Genomic DNA, 19333 nt, shown 5'->3' on the forward strand with positions numbered 1-19333 from the left:
TTTTCTATGTATAGTATCATGTCATCTGCAAACAGTGACAGTTTTACTTCTTCCTTTCCAATTTGGATTCCTTTTATTTCTTTTTCTTTTCTGATTGCTGTGGCTAGGACTTCCAAAACTATGTTGAAGAAAAGTGGTGAGAGTGGGCATTCTCTTCTTGTTCCTGATCTTAGAGAAAAAGTTTTCAGCTTTTCACCATAGAGTATGATGTTAGATGTGGGTTTGTCATATATGGCCTTTACTATGTTGAGGTATTTTCCCTCTATGCCCACTCTCTGGAGATTTTTTATCATAAATGGATGTTGAACTTTACCAGAAGCTTTTTCTGCATCTATTGAGATGATCATATATATGCCATCTAGGTCTTCTTTTGAAAAAAGTCAGCTCAGGTATTCTGCCCATTTTAAAAATTGGGTTATTCATTTTTTTGATACTGAGTTTTATGAGCTCATTATATATTGTGGATATTAACCCCTTATCAGACATGCCACTTTCAAATATCTTCTCCCATTCAGGAGGTGGACTTTCTGTTTTGTTGATGGTTTACTTCACTGTGGAAAAGCTTTTAAGTTTAATTAGGTCCCATTTGTTTAGTTTTGCTTTTGTATCCCTTGCCTGAGGAGACAGACCCCCCCCTGCCAATAATATCACTAAGACTTATGTCAAAGGGTGTACTGCCTAGGTTATCTTCTCGAGTTTTATTATTTTCAGACTTACATTTCAGTCGTTAATCCATTTTAAGTTTATTTTTGTATATGGTATGAGGAAATGTTCTAAGTTTATTCTTTTACATAGAGCTCTCCAGTTTTCCCATCACCACTTATTGAAAAGACTGTCTTTTACCCATTGTATCGCTTTGCCTCCTTTGTCATAGCTTAATTCACCATATGTGCATGGGTTTATTTCTGGGCTCTCTATTCTGTTCCATTGATCTACGTGTCTGTTTTTGTGCCCGTACCATACTGTTTTGATTCCTGTAGCTTTGTAGTGTATTCTGAAGTCAGGGGCAGGGCACTTCCAGCTTTGTTCATTTTTGTTTTGAAGATTGTTTGGCTATTTGTGGTTTTTTTTGTGGTTCTATACAAATTTTAGGATTATTTGTTCTTGTTCTATGAAATATGTCATGGGTATTTTGATAGGGATTGCACTGAATCTATAGATGACTTTGGGTAGTATGGACATTTTAATGATATTAATTCTTTCCATGAACATGGGATATCTTTATATTTATTTGTATCATCTTCAATTTCCTTCATCTATGTCTTATATTTTTCAGAATATAGGTCTTTCACTTCCCTAGTTATATTTATTCCTAGGCATTTAATTCTTTTTGATGTGACTGTAAATGGGATTGTTTTCTTAGGGGAATTACCTGGCAGTCCACTGGTTAGGATATAGCACTTTCACTGCTGGGGCCTGGGTTCAATCCCTGGTCGGGTAACTAAGATCCTGCAAGCTGTGCAGTGCAGCCAAATTAAAAAAAAAAAGCAACAGATTTCTGTATATTAATCTTGTACCTGCAACTTTACTGAATTCATTTATTGGCTCTAATAGTTTTCTGGCAGAGACTTTAGGGTTTCCTATATGCAGTATCATGTCATTTGCAAACAGTGACAGTTTTACTTCTTCCCTTCCAGTTTGGATGCCTTTTGTTTCTTTTTCTTGACTGATTGCTATGGCTAGGAGTTTCAATACCATGTTGAATAAAAGTGGCAAGAGTGGGCATCCTTGTCTTATTCCTGAACTTTAAGGAAATTCTTTCCGATTTTCTACATTGAGTATGATGTTAGCTGTGGTCTTGTCAGATATGGCCTTTATTATGTTGAAATATATTCCCTCTATACCTACTTTGTTGAGCATTTTTATCATAAATGGGTGTTGAGTTTTGTCAAATGCTTTTTCTGCCACCTATTGAGAAGATCGTCTGATTATTATCTTTCCTTTTGCTAATGTGGTATATCACATTGATTGATTTGCAGACATTGAACCATTCTTATATCCGTGGAAGAAATCAAACTTGGGACTTCCCTGGTGGTCCATTGGTTAAGACTCTGCACTTCCACTGCAGGGGCTGCAGGTTTGATCCCTGGTTGGGGAGCAAAGATCCCACATGCTATGTGGCACAGCCAAGAAAAAAATAAATAAATAAATTTAAAAAACCAAAAAAAATAACCCCAACATTTTTTAAAAGAAAGAAATCAAACTTGATCATGGTCTATGAACCTATTTATATGTTGTTGATTTTGATTTGCTAAATTCTTTTTGAGGATTTTTGCATCTGTATTCCTTTAGGGATTTTGGTCTGTAATTTTCTTTCTTTTCTTTTCTTTCTTTCTTTTTTTTTTTTTTTGTAGTGTCTTTGTCTGGTTTTGGTATTAGAGTAAAAGTGGCCATGTAGAATAAATGTGGGAATTTTCTCTCCTCTTCAGTTTTGGGAATAGTTTGAGAAGTATAGGTATTAACTGTTCTTTTTATGTTTAGTAGAATTCCCCTGTCTGATCCTGGACTTGTATTTGTTGGGAGTTTTTTGATCACTGCTTCAATTTCAATACTAGTAATTGATCTTTTCAGATTATTTATTTCTTCCTGATTCAGTCTCAGAAGATTGTATGGTTCTAGGAATTTATCCATTTCTTCTAGGTTGTCCAGTTTGTTGGCATATAACTGTTCATAGTATTCTCTTATGATTATTTGTATTTCTGTGATACTGATTGTAACTTGTTTTTCATTTCTTATTTTGTTCATTTTGGTCCTTTCCCCTTTTTTTAATGAGTCTCGCTAATGGCTTATCAATTTTGTTTATCTTTTCCAAAAACCAGTTCTTGGTTTTATTGATCTTTTCTACATCATTTTCTTGTCTCTATTTAGTTTGTTTCTTCTCTGATCTTTATTATTTCCTTCCTTCTTCTGACTTTGGTTTTTGTTTGTTCTTTTTCTAATTCCTTTAGATGGTAGGTTAGGTGGTTTATTTGACATTTTTCTTGTTTCATGAGATAGGCCTCTATCAGTATAAACTTCTCTAGTTTTGTTGCATTCCATAGATTTTTGGAAGGTTATGGCTTTATTCTAATTGGTTGCAAGGTATTTTCTGATTTCCTCTTTGATTTCTTCATTGACCCATTGGTTTTTTTATTAACATGTTGTTTAGTCTCCATGTGATTGTGTTTTTCCCATTTTTCTTCCTGTAATTGATTTCTAATTTCACACCATTGTGGTCAAAAAATGCTCGATATAATTTCTATCCTTTTAAATTTGTTGAGACTTGTTTTTTGGCCTAGTATGTGGTCTCTCCTAGAAACATTCCATGTGCACTTGAAAAGATATGTATTCTGCTGGTATTGGATGGAATGTCCTGTAGATATCTACTAAGTCCAACTGGTCTAATGTGTCATTTAAGGCAGTGGTCCCCAACCTTTTTGGCACCAGGGACTGGCTTTGTGGAAGACAATTTTTCCATGGACCGGGGGGCTGGGGGGATAGTTCAGGCAGTAATACGAATGATCGCCAGTGATTGGGAGTGAGTGGTAGATGAAGTTTCATTTACTCGCCCACTGCTTACCTCCTACTGTGTGGCCCAGTTCCTAACAGGCTGTGGACTGGTACTGGTCTGCGGCCTGGGGGTTGGGGACCCTGATCTAAGGCCAGTGTTTCCTTATTGATTTTCTTTCTGGATGATCTGTCCATTGATGTAAGTGGGGTGTTAAAGTTCCCTATTATTATTGTATTATTGTTAATTTCTCCCTTCATGTCTGTTAATATTTGTATATATGTTGATGAACATTATATCTGCTTCTTGTATTGTTCTCTTTATCATTATATAATGCCCTTCTTTGTTTTTTATTATAGACTTTGTTTTAAAGTCTATTTTTTTCTGATATGAATATTGCTACCCAGCTTTCTCTTTGTTTCCATTTGCGTGGAATATGTTTTTCCATCCCCTCACTTTCAGTCTGTGTGTCTTTAGCTCAGAAGTGAGTATCTTTTAGGCAGCATATAGATGGGTCTTATTTCTTCATCCAGTTAGCCACTCTGTGTCTTCTGATTGGGCATTTAATCCATCGACATTTAAAGTGATTATTGATAGGTATGCACTTATTGCCATTTTCTTTTTCTGTGTTCTGGTTGTTTTGTAGTTCTTCTCTGTTCTTTTTTTCTTCTTTTAGTCTCTTGTTTTGTGGTTTGATGATTTTCTTTAGTGTTATATTTGTGTTTCTTTCTCTCTAGTGTTGTATATCTATTGTAGGTTTTTTGATTTGTATTTACATGTTATCTATAACCATTTCTACTTATTAAAAACTGGTAGTCATTTAAGTTCAAACACATTCTAAAAGCTCTACATTTCAGCTCCCCCACCATGTTTTGTGTTTTTGATGTCATATTTTACATCTTCATGTCTATCCCTTAACTGTTTATTGTTATTATAGTTGATTTTACAATTTTTGTCTTTTAACCTTTGTACTAGCTAATTTAAGTGGTTGATCCATAGCCTTTACCAGTAGGATTTTTCCCTTTCTATAATTTCTTATTTCTTGTTGTAGCCTTTTCTTTCCACTTAGTAAAAAGACCCATTAACAATTCTTGTAAGACTGGTTTATTATTGATGAACTCTTGTAGTTTTTGCTTCTCTGAGAAGTTCTTTATCTCCTCTTCAATTCTGAATGATAACCTTGCTGGGTAGAGTATCCTAGGTTGTAGGTTTTGTCTTTTCAGCACTTTAAATATATCTTACCATTCCCTACTGGCCTGCAAAGGTTCTGCTGAAAAATCAGCTGATAGCCTTATGGGGTTCCCTTGTATATAACTCGTTTTTCTCTTTCTGTCTTTAGAATTCTTTTTTATCTTTAACTTTTGCCATTTTAATTATGATATGTCTTGGTGTGCTTCTCTTTTTGTTCATCTTGTTTGGGACTCTCTGTGCTTCATGGACCTGGATATCTGTTTCCTTCTTCAGGTTCGGGAAGCTTTCAGCCATAATTTCATCAAATACCTTTTTACCCTTTTCTCTCTCTTCTTCTTCTGGGCCTCCTATAATGCAAATGTTAGTATGCTTGATGTTTTCTCAGAGGTCCCTTAAACTATTCTCATTTTTTAAAATGTGTTTTTCTTTTTGCTGCTGTGTTTGGATGATTTCCATTATTTGATCTTTCAGATTGTTTATGTGTTCTTCTCTATCACCTAATATGCTGTTAATTCCCTCTAGTGTGTTTTTCATTTCAGTTATTGTATTCTTTGGTTCTGACTGATTCTTTTTTTAAAAAAATATTTTCTAGTTCTTTGTTAAAATTCTCACTGTGTTCATATATTCTTTTCCCCAGTTCAGCTTATTATTGCTTTGAGCTCTTTTTTTTTTTTCCATAAATTATTTATTTCTGTTTCATCAGGTTTTTTGTTCAGGATTTTTCTTCTTCTTTCATTTTAAACACACTCCTCTGTCTTTTCATTTTGTTCAACTTTGTCTCTATGAAATTAGGTGACTCAGTTACCTTACTTGGTTTTGAAGGCATGTCCTTGTGTGGGAGCATCCCTATGCAGTCTGTGTGTGCCCAGTGGCTTTGGTCAGAGAACCGGATCTGAAGTAGGCAGGGATCATGTCTTCCCCAGGGTGTGCTGGCAGCCACCACTTTGGTGGTGGGTAGGTCTGGAGGTGGAGTGGCTAGAGCAAGAGCCAGGTGCAAGTTGGGGTTTTTCCGTGATCAATGGCTGTTACTGCCCTATCAGGGGCTAGGGCAGGGCCCATGCGGCTGGAGCAGGAGCTTTGAGGAAGCTAGGTTTCTCCCAGGTGTGATGGTAGTCTTTGCCTTGGTTTGGGATGTGGCCTGAGCCTGAGGCTTGGGGCTGTACTTCTGTGTTGGTTTCATTTTTCCTCTGGGGTAAGCACCTTGGTTAGAGCCTGTGTTTGGGCTGGAGGGGTTGGTGTCACACCCCTGAGCTAGCCTTATCCCGTCCCAAGTGTACACAGGGATGCATGCTATGCCGATGGTGGTCTCTGCTCTGGAGTTAGCCTCATTCCCTTCCAGTTGCATGCAATCAGAAGGCATGTGCTGGCAATGGCTGCCTCCATGCTGGTCAGAGGCAGGGCCAGAGTCCAAGCTGGCTCCATTCCCTCCAAGTTTGTGCACTCTTGTTGGCAATGGCAGACTCCCTCTTAGTGGGGAGCAGTGTTGGAGCAAGAGGGGCTGGAGCAGGAGCCCAATGTGGGCTGGAGGAGTGCTCTGGGGCACCCCTGGCATGCTGGGGAGAGCCCAGGCAATTTTCCATCTGCTGCCTCAGCGCTATGACTGGGAGTAAGCAAGGCTATGTGCATGCTCTTTAAGAGTGGAGTCTCAGTTTCTTATAGCCCTCTGATAAGCCCCAGTGGGTTTTAGACCAGCTAAGGTGCTTCATCTTCATGGTGTCACACCCCAGGGCTGGCATGTATAATATGTAGCTCGGACCCCTTACTCCCCAGGGAGGATCCCCGAGCTTGTAATGTCCTCTCCTCTCTGTTTCCCCCACTAGGGGTGCAGGTCCCGACCAAACTGCTTCTCCTCACTTCCTACCAGACTCTGTGTGGGTCTTTCTTTATAACCTTAGTTGTAGAAAAGCTGTTTTGCTAGTCCCCAGGTCAATTTCAGCAAGAGTCATTCTATATGTCATTGTAGTTTTGATGTGTTCATGAGGGAAGGTGAGCCCAGCATCCTCCTACTCTGCCAGCTTGATCTCTCTCTTTTGGTAAATATTTCTTTTCTATTGACTAGAGTTTTAGATGGTACATATACATATATATATATATGGTGTGGTAACTATTTTATATAAAACTCCAGCCAATAAAAAAGAAATATATATATATATATATATATATATATATATATATATATATATATATATTTATTTATTTATTTCTATTAATATAAAACATACAATGACACAAGTTAATTTTTTATGGAATTGTAAATACTATGTAGGCTATTTTGTAAATTGTTTAAAATATATTGATAATGTACTTGGAAATTTTTCTGTAACAGAATATATGTCTATCTCATTCTATTTAGTGGCTATGTAGTACTCCATGGTATGAATGTTTCATTATGCATTAACTATTAACCTATTGTTGGATATTTAGGTTATCCACCATTTTTTGCTATTACAAACAATACTGAAGTGATCACTTTATACCTTATCAATGTGCACAAGGTGTGTGCAATCTTTAAGAAAAATTCCTAGAAGTTGAACTTTTGGGTTTAAAAGGTTAATGGTTTAAAGTTTAAATTTCTGGGCTAAAAGATTTAAGTGCCAGATTATCCTCTAAAAAGACTTATAAATTTCTGTTCCTTTCAACAGTGTGTGAGAAAAGTATTACTTTCTCTACACCCTTGCCTTTACTGAATATTATCTATTCTTTAAAATTTTGCCAATAGTGAATAATGCTTTCTCCTTGTTTTAATTTGCATTTCTGTGAATAACAGTGAAGTTGAGCATCATATATATATATATATATATATATATATATACACACATACATATATATGTATGTATATATTTGTCCTTTTAAAAACGTTTCATTTGGAAATAATTTCAAAACTGCAAATATAAAAACAGTACAAGGAACATATGTACACACTATTTACCCAGGTTCATCTATTGCTAACATTTGACCCCATTTGCTTTATCATTTGCTCTCTCTGTATATGTTTGCATGGGTGTGCGTGTGTGTGTGTGTATGTGTGCAGAATTTTTTGCTGACCTATTTGAAGGTTACATATATTATAATCCTTTAAAATATCTTCATGTATATTTCCTAAAAATAGGAATACTTTTTTACATAACCATAATGAAGTTATCAAATTCATAAGTTAATATTGATACAATACCTTAGTCTATCATTCATATTCCAGTTTTGTTCATTGACCTAATAATATCCCTGGTAGCAGTTTTTCCACTCCAGTAAAAGATCCAGTCTAGGATAAGGTATCACATTTAATTGTCATGTTTCTTTAGCTTTCTTTAATATAGAACATTTCTATAACCTTTCTTTGTCTTTTATGACGTTAATATTTTATAAGAATGTAATCCTCTGTGCCCCACTTTCTTAGTAGAATGTTTATCATTTTGTGCTTGTCAGATGTTTCCTAATAACAGACTGAGGTTATGCATTCTTGGCAAAAATACTGCATAGTTGATGGTGTGTTCTTCTCAGGGTGTCACATATGGAGCACAGGTTGTCCATCTCTTCCTTATTGATTATGGTAATAGTCACGTGTCAGTTGTTCAACATGCATCCCTTATATGTTAAGTACTGGGTTCAAAGATGAATAAGATAATCCCTTTGCCAAGGAGATTATGGTCTAGGGAGGAAGCAGAAATATAAACAGAGAGGAAGCAGAAATATAAACAGAAAAAGTATGTTGAATGTTGTAATACAGGCATGAACAATGGAGTAACTAATTCTACCTTTAGGAGTAACTCTGGCCAGGGAAGTTGGGGAAGCTTTACAGAGATAAGTTACTTGAGAACAGGGACTATCATTATGAATGTTTGTTTCCTGTATAGCATCTGGCCTTATACTCATTAAATGTGTTAAATAAATGAATGAAAAAAAATCTATGTACCTCAAAATAAAGCCATCAGAATATGGTACAAAATATGATTTTCTCTCTCTTTTTAGCTCACTATTGATTACAGAATTGAATGTTTTACACACTAAAGAAATATAGTTACATGCCGAGAGAAAATGTTCATAGTAAATTATGTGCAAAAATGTGGTTTATAAATTTATGATGTAAACTTTTCTAATACAGTTTTATATCCAGTTAGAGACCTTGATTACAAAATTGAAATATGTACAGAATCATAGATCTTGATGCAGAAGGGGTTTTCAAGAGTGCATTCATTCCAATCTCTTCTCTTCAGGCAAGGCCAATTTTACACGTGAATCCATGGGACTCAGACAAGTTTAATGCTTTGACAAGGTCAAAGTTATACAGTTATCAAGGAGTCTATAGTCCTGATCTAATGCCAGGCATGTTCCTGGCAATAATTGGTGCTAAATTCATATTTGCAGAATGAATAATGTTCCTTCTTCCTAGTGTATTGTGTTATCTACTATTCACACTCAACTTTTAGGAATCCCTATGATTGCAGTTTCTATTTGTGGCCTCCAAGAGTCACAGCTAATCCTTCAAGTCATATCCTAAAGTTACAAGTTCTATTGCTGTGAACTAATACCACTGTCTAATAAAAATATAAAATGAGCCGTGTTTGTAATTATAAATCTTGTGGTGGCTACATTAAAAAAATAAAAAGAAAGAATAAAGCTAATTTTCATAATATATTTTATTTAATGAATATATTCAAAGTTTTAGCATTTTAGTATGTAAACAATATAAAAATTATTGAGATATTTTACATTCTTTTTTCATAATTTCTTAGAAATGCAGTGTGTATTTTACAGCCCAATCTTATTTTGGACTATCTACATTTCAAGTGCTCTATAGCCACGTGTAGCTAATGGTTACCGTATAGTCCAATACTAACAATATGGAGTGTGTGTTGGACAGTGCAGATCTACCATGACCTTTGGTAATCTACCCTTATGCTTTGCATTGTTCAGTGCCAGCTGCCAAAGGACAGATGTCCCAATGAAAGGTCTCTTCTCCCACCAGACCTGACCGTGACATAGTCTCAGGGTTGTGAGTACAGATCTTTATATTGTTCTTTCATAGAATTGTGGAATTTTAGAAAGGAATGAGAAAATATAGTAGTACTTTAATAAAAACACACACACACACACAACCGCTTGCTTCTCATGCTTATGGTATCAACAGCTAGTTGTGATGTTTTCAGAATTAGACCATGGATAATGTGTTCATCTAAACTGATCTCCATGTTCCTTTTATAGATTGATACATCATAGAATCAAGATAAAATTGCTTACTCCTAGATTTGAGGGGAGGAAGAGAAGATAGCTTTGATGAAAATTTGACATTCAGATTTTAAATTCTTTATTTTATATGTTGATAGTGAACATTTTTCTTCGCTATTATTAAAGACAGAAACCTTTGTAAAAGATAACATTTCAAATTAGTAGGTAAAGATAATGGACTTACTATACGATCTTGGGACAACTGAGCATACCTCTGTAGAACTGTAAAATAATAAAGCTGGATCTGAACTTTACTTCTATAATAATATAATGCTGTATGAGACATTTTGTTTCATGTATTGTTGGTGGAGTGGAAAATTGGAGGGCAATTTGGCAATGTCAATTTAAATTGTATGTTTCTACCTCTAGGAACATATCCAAGATATATATTCATACATGTGCAAAAAGAAGTATGTAAAATGTAATTTACTTTATCAATTATTTATAATAACAAAAAATTAGAAAACAACCAAAATGTATATCAGTATAGGATTGGCTAAATAAATTTTGATACATCCATACAGTAGCTTTTCATATACTTCTTTAAAAACGAGATCTCGCTAATATTCTGATATAAAATTCACTCTAAGACATACACAGAAAACAAGATACAGAATTGTATATAGATCGGGGTCAGCAAAGAATCCAACTTACTGCCTGTTTTTGTAAATAAAGTTTTATTGGAACACAGATTCTCCCATTTGTTTATATTTTGTCTATGGCTGCTTTTGTGCCACAATATGAGTACTTTTTTTTTTTTAACATTTTTATTGGAGTATAATTGCTTTACAAAGGTGTGTTAGTTTCTGCCTTATAACAAAGTGAATCAGCTATACATATACATATATCCCCATATCTCCTCCCTCTTGTGTCTCCCTCCCACCCTCCCTATCCCATTGCTCTAGGTGGTCACAAAGCACCGAGCTGATCTCCATGTGCTATGTGGCTGCTTCCCACTAGCTATCTATTTTACATTTGGTAGTATATATAAGTCCATGCACTCTCTCACTTCGTCCCAGCTTACCCTTCCCCCTCCCCTTGTCCTCAAGTCCATTCTCTACATCTACATCTTTATTCCTGTCCTGCCCCTAGATTCTTCATAACCTTTTTTTTTTTTAATTCCATATATATGTGTTAGCATATGGTATTTGTTTTTCTCTTTCTGACTTATTTCACACTGTATGACAGACTCTAGGTCCATCCACCTCACTGCACATAACTCAATTTCGTTTCTTTTTATGGCTGAGTAATATTCCATTGTATATATGTGCCACATCTTCTTTATCCATTCATCTGTTGATGGACACTTAGGTTGCTTCCATGTCCTGGCTATTGTAAATAGAGCTGCAATGAACACTGTGGTACCTGACTCTTTTTGAATTATGGTTTTCTCAGGGTATGTGCCCAGTAGTGGGATTGCTGGGTCGTATGGTAGCTGTATTTTTAGTAGTTTATGGGCCTCCATACTGTTCTCCATAGTGGCTGTATCAGTTTACATTCCCACCAACAGTGCAAGAGAGTTCTCTCTTCTCCACACCCTCTCCAGCATTTATTGTTTGTAGATTTTTTGATGATGGCCATTGTGACTGGTGTGAGGTGATACCTCATTGTAGTTTTGATTTGCATTTCTCTAATGATCAGTGATGTTGAGCATCCTTTCATGTGTTTGTTGGCAATCTGTATATCTTCTTTGGAGAAATGTCTATTTAGGTCTTCTGCCCATTTTTGGATTGGGTTGTTTCTTTTTTTGATACTGAGCTGCACGTAAAATTTGGATATTAATCCATTGTCAGTTGCTTCATTTTCTCCCTTTCTGAGGGTTGTCTTTTCATCTTGTGTATGGTTTCCTTTGCTGTGCAAAAGCTTTTAAGTTTCATTAGGTCCCATTTGTTTATTTTTCTTTTTATTTCCATTTCTCTAGGGGTGGGTCAAAAAGGATCTTGCTGTGATTTATGTCATAGAGTGTTCTGCCTATGTTTTCTTCTAAGAGTTTTATAGTGTCTGGCCTTAAATTTAAGTCTTTAACCCGTTTTGAGTTTATTTTTTTGTATGGTGTTAGGGAATGTTCTAATTTCATTCTTTTACATGTAGCTGTGCAGTTTTCCCAGCACCACTTATTGAAGAGGTTGTCTTTTCTCCATTGTATATTGTTGCCTCTTTTATCAAAGATAAGGTGACCATATGTGCGTGGGTTTATCTCTGGGCTTTCTATTCTGTTCCATTGAACTATATTTCTATTTTTGTGCCAGTACCATACTGTATTGATTACTGTAGCTTTATAGTATAGTCTGAAGTCCAGAAGCCTGATTCCTCCAGCTCCGTTTTTCTTTCTCAAGATTGCTTTGGCTATTCGGGGTCTTTTGTGTTTCCATACAAATTGTGCAATTTTGTTCTAGTTCTGTGAAAAATGCCATTGGTAGTTTGATAGGGATTGCATTGAATCTGTAGATTGCTTTGCATAGTATAGTCATTTTCACAATGTTGATTCTTCCAGTCCAAGAACATGGTATATCTCTCCATCTGTTTGTATTGTCTTTAATTTCTTTCTTCAGTGTCTTACAGTTTTGTGCATGCAGGTCTTTTGTCTCCTTAGGTAGGTTTCTTCCTAGGTATTTTATTGTTTTTGTTGCAATGGTAAATGGGGGTGTTTCCTTAATTTCTCTTTCAGAATTTTCATCACAAGTGTATAGGAATGCAAGTGATTTCTGTGCATTAATTTTGTATCCTGCTACTTTACCAAATTCATTGATTAGCTCTAGTAGTTTTCTGGCAGCATCTTTAGGATTCTCTATGTATAGTATCATGTCGTCTGCAAACAGTGACAGCTTTACTTCTTTTCCAATTTGGATTCCTTTTATTTCTTTTTCTTCTCTGATTGCTGTGGCTAAAACTTCCAATACTATGTTGAGTAATAGTGGCGAGAGTGGACAACCTTGTCTTGTTCCTGATCTTAGAGGATATGGTTTCAGTTTTTCACCATTGAGAATGATGTTGTCTGTGGGTTTGTCATATATGGCCTTTATTATGTTGAGGTAAGTTCCCTCTATGCCTACTTTCTGGAGAGTTTTTTATCATAAATGGGTATTGAATTTTGTCTGAAGCTTTTTATACATCTACTGAGATGATCATATGGTTTTTCTCCCTGAGTTTGTTAATATGGTGTATCACATTGATTGATTTGCGTATATTGAAGAATCCTTGCATTCCTGGGATAAACCCCACTTGATCCTGGTGTATGATCCTTTTAATGTGCTGTTGGATTCTGTTTGCTAGTATTTTGTTGAGGATTTTTGCATCTATGTTCATCACTGATATTTGCCTGTAGTTTTCTTTCTTTGTGGCATCTTTGGCTGATTTTGGTATCAGGGTGATTTTGGCCTCGTACAGTGAGTTTGGGAGTGTTCCTTTCTGCTATATTTTGGAAGAGTTTGAGAAGGATATGTGTTAGCTCTTCTCTAAAGGTTTGATAGAATTTGCCTGTGAAGCCATCTGGTCCTGGGCTTTTGTTTGTTGGAAGATTTTTAATCACAGTATCAATTTCAGTGCTTGTGATTGGTCTGTTTATCTTTTCTATTTCTTCCTGGTTCAGTCTCAGAAGGTTGTGCTTTTCTAAGAACTTGTCCATTTCTTCCAGGTTGTCCATTTTATTGGCATATAGTTGCTTGTAGTAATCTCTCATGATCCTTCGTATTTCTTCAGTGTCAGTTGTTACTTCTCCAGTTTCATTTCTAATTCTGTTGGTTTGAGTCTTCTTCCTTGTTTTTTTTGATGAGTCTGGCTAATGGTTTATCAATGTTTTTTATCTTCTCAAAGAACCAGCTTTTAGTTTTATTGATCTTCGCTATTGTTTCCTTCATTTCTTTTTCATTTACTTCTGATCTGATCTTTATGATTTCTTTCCTTCTGCTAACTTTAGGGGTTTTTTCTTCTTCTTTCTCTAATTGCTTTAGGTGTAAGGTTAGGTTGTTTATTTGAGATGTTTGTTGTTTCTTGAGGTAGGATTGTATTGCTATAAACTTCCCTCTTAGAACTGCTTTTGCTGCATCCCATAGGTTTTGGGTCATCATGTTTTCATTGTCATTTGTTTCTAGGTATTTTTTTAAATTTCCTCTTTGATTTCTTTGGTGGTCTCTTGGTTATTTAGTAGTGTATTGTTTAGCTTCCATGTGTTTGTATATTTTACAGATATTTTTCTGTAGTCTCATAGTGTTGTGGTCGGAAAAGATACTTGATATGATTTCAATTTTCTTAAATTTACCAAGGCTTGATTTGTAACCCAAGATATGATCTCTCCTGGAGAATGTTCCGTGAGTTTTGGGAAGAAAGTGTATTGTGTTGTTTTTGGATGGAATGTCCTATAAATACCAATTAAGTCCATCTTGTTTAATGTATCATTTAAAGCTTGTGTTTCCTTATTTATTTTTATTTTGGATGATCTGTCCATTGGTGAAAGTGGGGTGTTAAAGTTCCCTACTATGATTTTGTTACTGTTGATTTCCCCTTTTATGGCTGTTAGCATTTGCCTTATGTATTGAGGTGCTCCTATGTTGGGTGCATAAATATTTACAATTGTTATATCTTCTTCTTGGATTGATCCCTTGATCATTATGTAGTGTCCTTCTTTGTCTCTTGTAATAGTCTTTATTTTAAAGTCTATTTTGTCTGATCTGAGAATTGCTACTCCAGCTTTCTTTTGATTTCCATTTGCATGGAATATCTTTTTCCATACCCTAAGTTTCAGGATGTATGTGTCTCTAGGTCTGAAGTGGGTCTCTTGTAGACAGCATATATATGGGTCTTGTTTTTGTATCCATTCAGCTAGTTTATGTCTTTTGATTGGAACATTTCTTCCATTTACATTTAAGGTAGTTATTGTTATGTATGTTCCTATTACATTTAAGGTAGTTATTGTTATGTATGTTCCTATTACCATTTTCTTAATTGTTTTGGGTTTGTTATTGTAGGTCTTTTCCTTCTCTTGTGTTTCCTTCCTAGAGAAGTTCCTTTAGCATTTGTTGTAAAGCTGGTTTGGTGGTGCTGAATTCTCTTAGCTTTTGCTTGTCTGTAAGATTTTAATTTCTCCATGAAATCTGAATGAGATCCTTGCTGGGTAGAGTAATCTTGGTTGTAGCTTTTTCCCTTTCATCACTTTCAGTATGTGTTGCCACTCCCTTCTGGGTTGCAGAGTTTCTGCTGAAAGATCAGCTGTTAACTTTATTGGGATTCCGTTGTATGTTATTTGTTGTTTTTCCCTTGCTGCTATTAATATTATTTATTTGTATTTAATTTTTGATAGTTCGATTAATATGTGTCTTGGCGTGTTTCTCCTTGGATTTATCCTGTATGGGACCCTCTGTGCTTCCTGTATTTGATTAACTATTTCCTTTCCCATATTAGGGAAGTTTTCAACTATAATCTCCTCAAATATTTTCTCAGTCCCTTTCTTTTTCTCTTCTTCTTCTGGGACCCCAATAATTCGAATGTTGGTGCATTTAATGTTGTCCCAGAGGTCTCTGAGACTGTCCTCAATTCTTTTCATTCTTTTTTCTGTATTCTGTTCTGCAGTAGTTATTTCCACTCTTTTATCTTCCAGGTCACTTATCCGTTTGTCTGTCTCAGTTATTCTGCTATTGATTCCTTCTAAACAATTTTTAGTTTTATTTATTGTGTTGTTCATCATTGTTTGTTTGCTCTTTACTTCTTCTAGGTCTTGTTTCTGTATTTTCTCCATTCTATTTCCAAGATTTTGGATCATGTTTACTGTCATTACTCTGGATTCTTTTTCAGGTAGACTGCCTATTTCCTCTTCATTTGTTATGTCTAGTGGGTTTTTGCCTTGCTCCTTCATCTGCTGTGTGTTTCTCTGTCTTCTCATTTTGCTTAACTTACTGTGTTTGGGGTCTCCTTTTCGCAGGGTGCAGGTTCATAGTTCCTGTTGTGTTTGGTGTCTGCCCCCAGTGGCTAAGGTTGGTTCAGTGGGTTGTGTAGGCTTCCTGGTGGAGGGGACTGGTGCCTGTGTTCTGGTGGGTCAGGCTGGATCTTGTCTTTCTGGTGGGCTGGTCCACGTCTGGTCGTGTGTTTTGGGGCATCTGTGACCTTATTATGATTTTAGGCCACCTCTCTGCTAATGGGTAGGGTTGTGTTCCTGTGTTGCTAGTTGTTTGGCATAGGGTGTCCAGCACTGTAGCTTGCTGGTAGTTGACTGGAGCTGTGTCTTAGCATTGAGATGGACATATCTGGGAGAGCTTATATCATTTGAATTAGGTGGAGCCAGGTCTTATCGTTGAGATGGAGATCTCTGGGAGAGCTTGCATTGTTTGAATTACGTGGAGCTGGGAGGTCTCTGGTGGACCAAAGAGCTGAACTTGGCTCCCCTACTTCAGAGGCACAGTCCTGACACCCGTCCAGAGCACCAAGACTCTGTCAGCCACATGGCTCAGAAAAAAAGGGAGAAAAAAACAAAAGAAAGAAAGAAAAACATAGAATAAAATAAAATAAAGTTATTAAAATAAAAAATAATTATTAAAATTAAAAAAATTAAAAAGTAATTAAAAAAAAGAAAGAAAGAAAGAGGAGAGCAACCAAACCAAAAAACAAATCCACCAATGATAACAAGCGCTAAAAACTATACTAAAGAAAAATAGAAAAAACAAACTAAAAAAGCAACAAAAACGGACAGACAGAATCCTAGGACAAATGGTAAAAGCAAAGCTATACAGACAAAAATCACACAGAGGAGCATACACATACACACTTATAAAAAGAGGAAAAGGAAAAATTATATATTGTTGCTCCCAAAGTCCATCATCTCAATTTTTGGATTATTCGTTGTCTATTCAGTATTCCACAGATGCAGGGTACATCAAGTTGATTGTGGAGATTTAATCTGCTGCCCTTGAGGCTGCTGGGAGAGATTTCCCTTTCTCTTCATTGTTTGCACAGCTTCTGGGGTTCAGCTTTGGATTCGGCCCTGACTCTGCATGTAGGTTGCCTGAGGGCATCTGTTCTTCGCTCAGACAGGACAGGGTTAAAGTAGCAGCTGATTAGGGGGCTCTGGCTCACTCAGGCCAGGGGTAGGGAAGGGTTCGGAATGCAGGGCGAGCCTGCGGCGGCAGAGGCCAGCCTGACGTTGCAACAGCCTGAGGTGCTGTGTGTTCTCCCGGGGAAGTCGTCCCTGGATCACGGGACCCTGGCAGTGGCGGACTGCACAGGCTCCCGGGAAGAGAGGTGTGGATAGTGACCTGTGCTTGCACACAGGCTTCTTGGTGGCTGCAGCAGCAGCCTTAGTGTCTCATGCCCGTGTCTGGTGTCCGTGCTGATAGCCGCGGCTCGTGCCCATCTCTGGAGCTCATTTAGGGGGTGCTCTGAATCCCCTCTCCTCGTGCACCCCGAAACAATTGTCTCTTGCCTCTTAGGCAGTTCCACACTTTTTTCAGGACTCCCTCCCGGCTAGCTGTGGTGCACTAGCCCCCTTCAGGCTGTGTTCATGCAACCAATCCCAGTCCTCTCCCTGGGGTCTGACCTCCGAAGCCAGAGCCTCAGCTCCCAGCCCCCACCCGCCCTATGGGTGAGCAGACAAGGATCTCAGGCTGGTGAGTGCTGGTCCTCACCAATCTTCTGTGAGGGAATCTCTCTACTTTGCCCTCTGCACCCCTGTTGCTGCACTTTCCTCTGTGGCTATGAAGCTTCCCCCCTGCCCACCCCTGTCCCCACCAGTGAAGGGGCTTCCTAGTGTGTGGAAACTTTTCCTCCTTCATAGCTCCCTCCCAGAGGTGCAGGTCCCGTCCCTATTCTTTTGTCTCTGCTTTTTCTTTTTTCTTTTGCCCTACCCAGGTATGTGGGGAGTTTCTTGCCTTTTGGGAAGTCTGAGGTCTTCTGCCAGCATTCAGTAGGTGTTCTGTAGGAGTTGTTCCATATGTAGATGTGTTTCTGATGTATTTGTGGGGAGGAAGGTGATCTCCACGTCTTACTCTTCTGCCATCTTGAAGGTCTCCCACGAGTAGTTGTTACAGAGACCATGTGGACTGAAAAGCAGAAAATATTTACTATCTGCCCTTTAGAAAAAATCTTTCTGAGCCCTGTATGCTAGTATCTGTGTTATATAACTTTGACTAGTTAAAAAAGAGTATAAAATAATTGGAAATTATCCCACCTCCAACATAGATATCATTTCGCAATTGTAAATCTGAAAAATTCTCAATGGCATGTCATTGAAATTCCCTGCCTTTAAAGAGGTTTCAGTAAAAATTATCAAGGATACATTTTTATGTGGTTTTTAATATGATCAATCCATGGAAGGAAGTTACATTTCCCTATGACAGGATCTGCCCTGTGCCAGAAGAGCAATTGAAAAGGTGGAAAAATTTAATCAATCAATTCATCATTTTGTGTACAAAGTAAGTAGTTTGAAGGTTTTTTTTCCCTGCCTGAACTCACTGTAGCAACTGCCTGGCCACCAGGCAAGGTGGCAGAGTAGTGAGAGTTACCAGCTAGCTGTGTAACTAATACCAGGAGCTCTCAGAGTGAGAGGACTGGACTTAATGATTTTCTTTTTGGTGGGGGGAGAGGTATAGTTGCTTTACAATGTTGTGTTAGTTTCTGCTTTATAATGAAGTGAATCAGCTATTTGTATACATATATCCCCTCCCTCTTGTACCTCCCTCTGCCCCCCGCCCACCATCCCACCCATCTAGGTCACCACAGAGCACCAAGCTGAGCTCCCTGTGCTTGCTATAGAGCAGGTTCCCACTAGCTATCTGTTTTACACATGGTAGTGTATACATGTCAATCCCAATCTCCCAATTCATCCCAATCCTCCTCCCCCTGTGTCCATATGTCCGTTCTGTGCATCTGTGTCTCTATTCCTGCCCTGCAAATAGGTTCATCTGTACCATTTTTCTACATTCCACATATATGTGTTAATATATGATATTTGTTTTTTTCTTTCTGACTTACTTCACTCTGTATGACAGACTCTAGTTCCATCCGTGTCTCTACAAATGACCCAATTTCATTCCTTTTTATGGCTAATATTCCATTTTATATATGTACCATATCTTCTTTATCCATTCATCTGTTGATGGACACTGAGGTTGCTTCCATGTCCTGGCTATTGTAAATAGTTCTGCAATGAACATTGGAGTGCATGTGTCTCTTTGAATTATGGTTTTCTCTGGGTATATGCCCAGTAGTGGGATTGCTGGATCATATGGTAGTTCTATTTTTAGTCTTTTAAGGAACCTCCATACTGTTCTCCATAGTGGCTGTATCAATTTACATTCCCACCAACAGTGCAGGAGGGTTCCCTTTTCTCCACACCCTCTCCAGCATTTATTGTTTGTAGATTTTTTGATGATGGCTATTCTGACCGGTGTGAGGTGATACCTCATTGCAGTTTTGATCTGCATTTCTCTAATAATTAGTGATGCTGAG

The sequence above is a fragment of the Balaenoptera borealis genome (genome assembly GCF_965194805.1).
Source record: "Balaenoptera borealis genome assembly, chromosome: 17".
Taxonomy (NCBI): domain Eukaryota; kingdom Metazoa; phylum Chordata; class Mammalia; order Artiodactyla; family Balaenopteridae; genus Balaenoptera; species Balaenoptera borealis.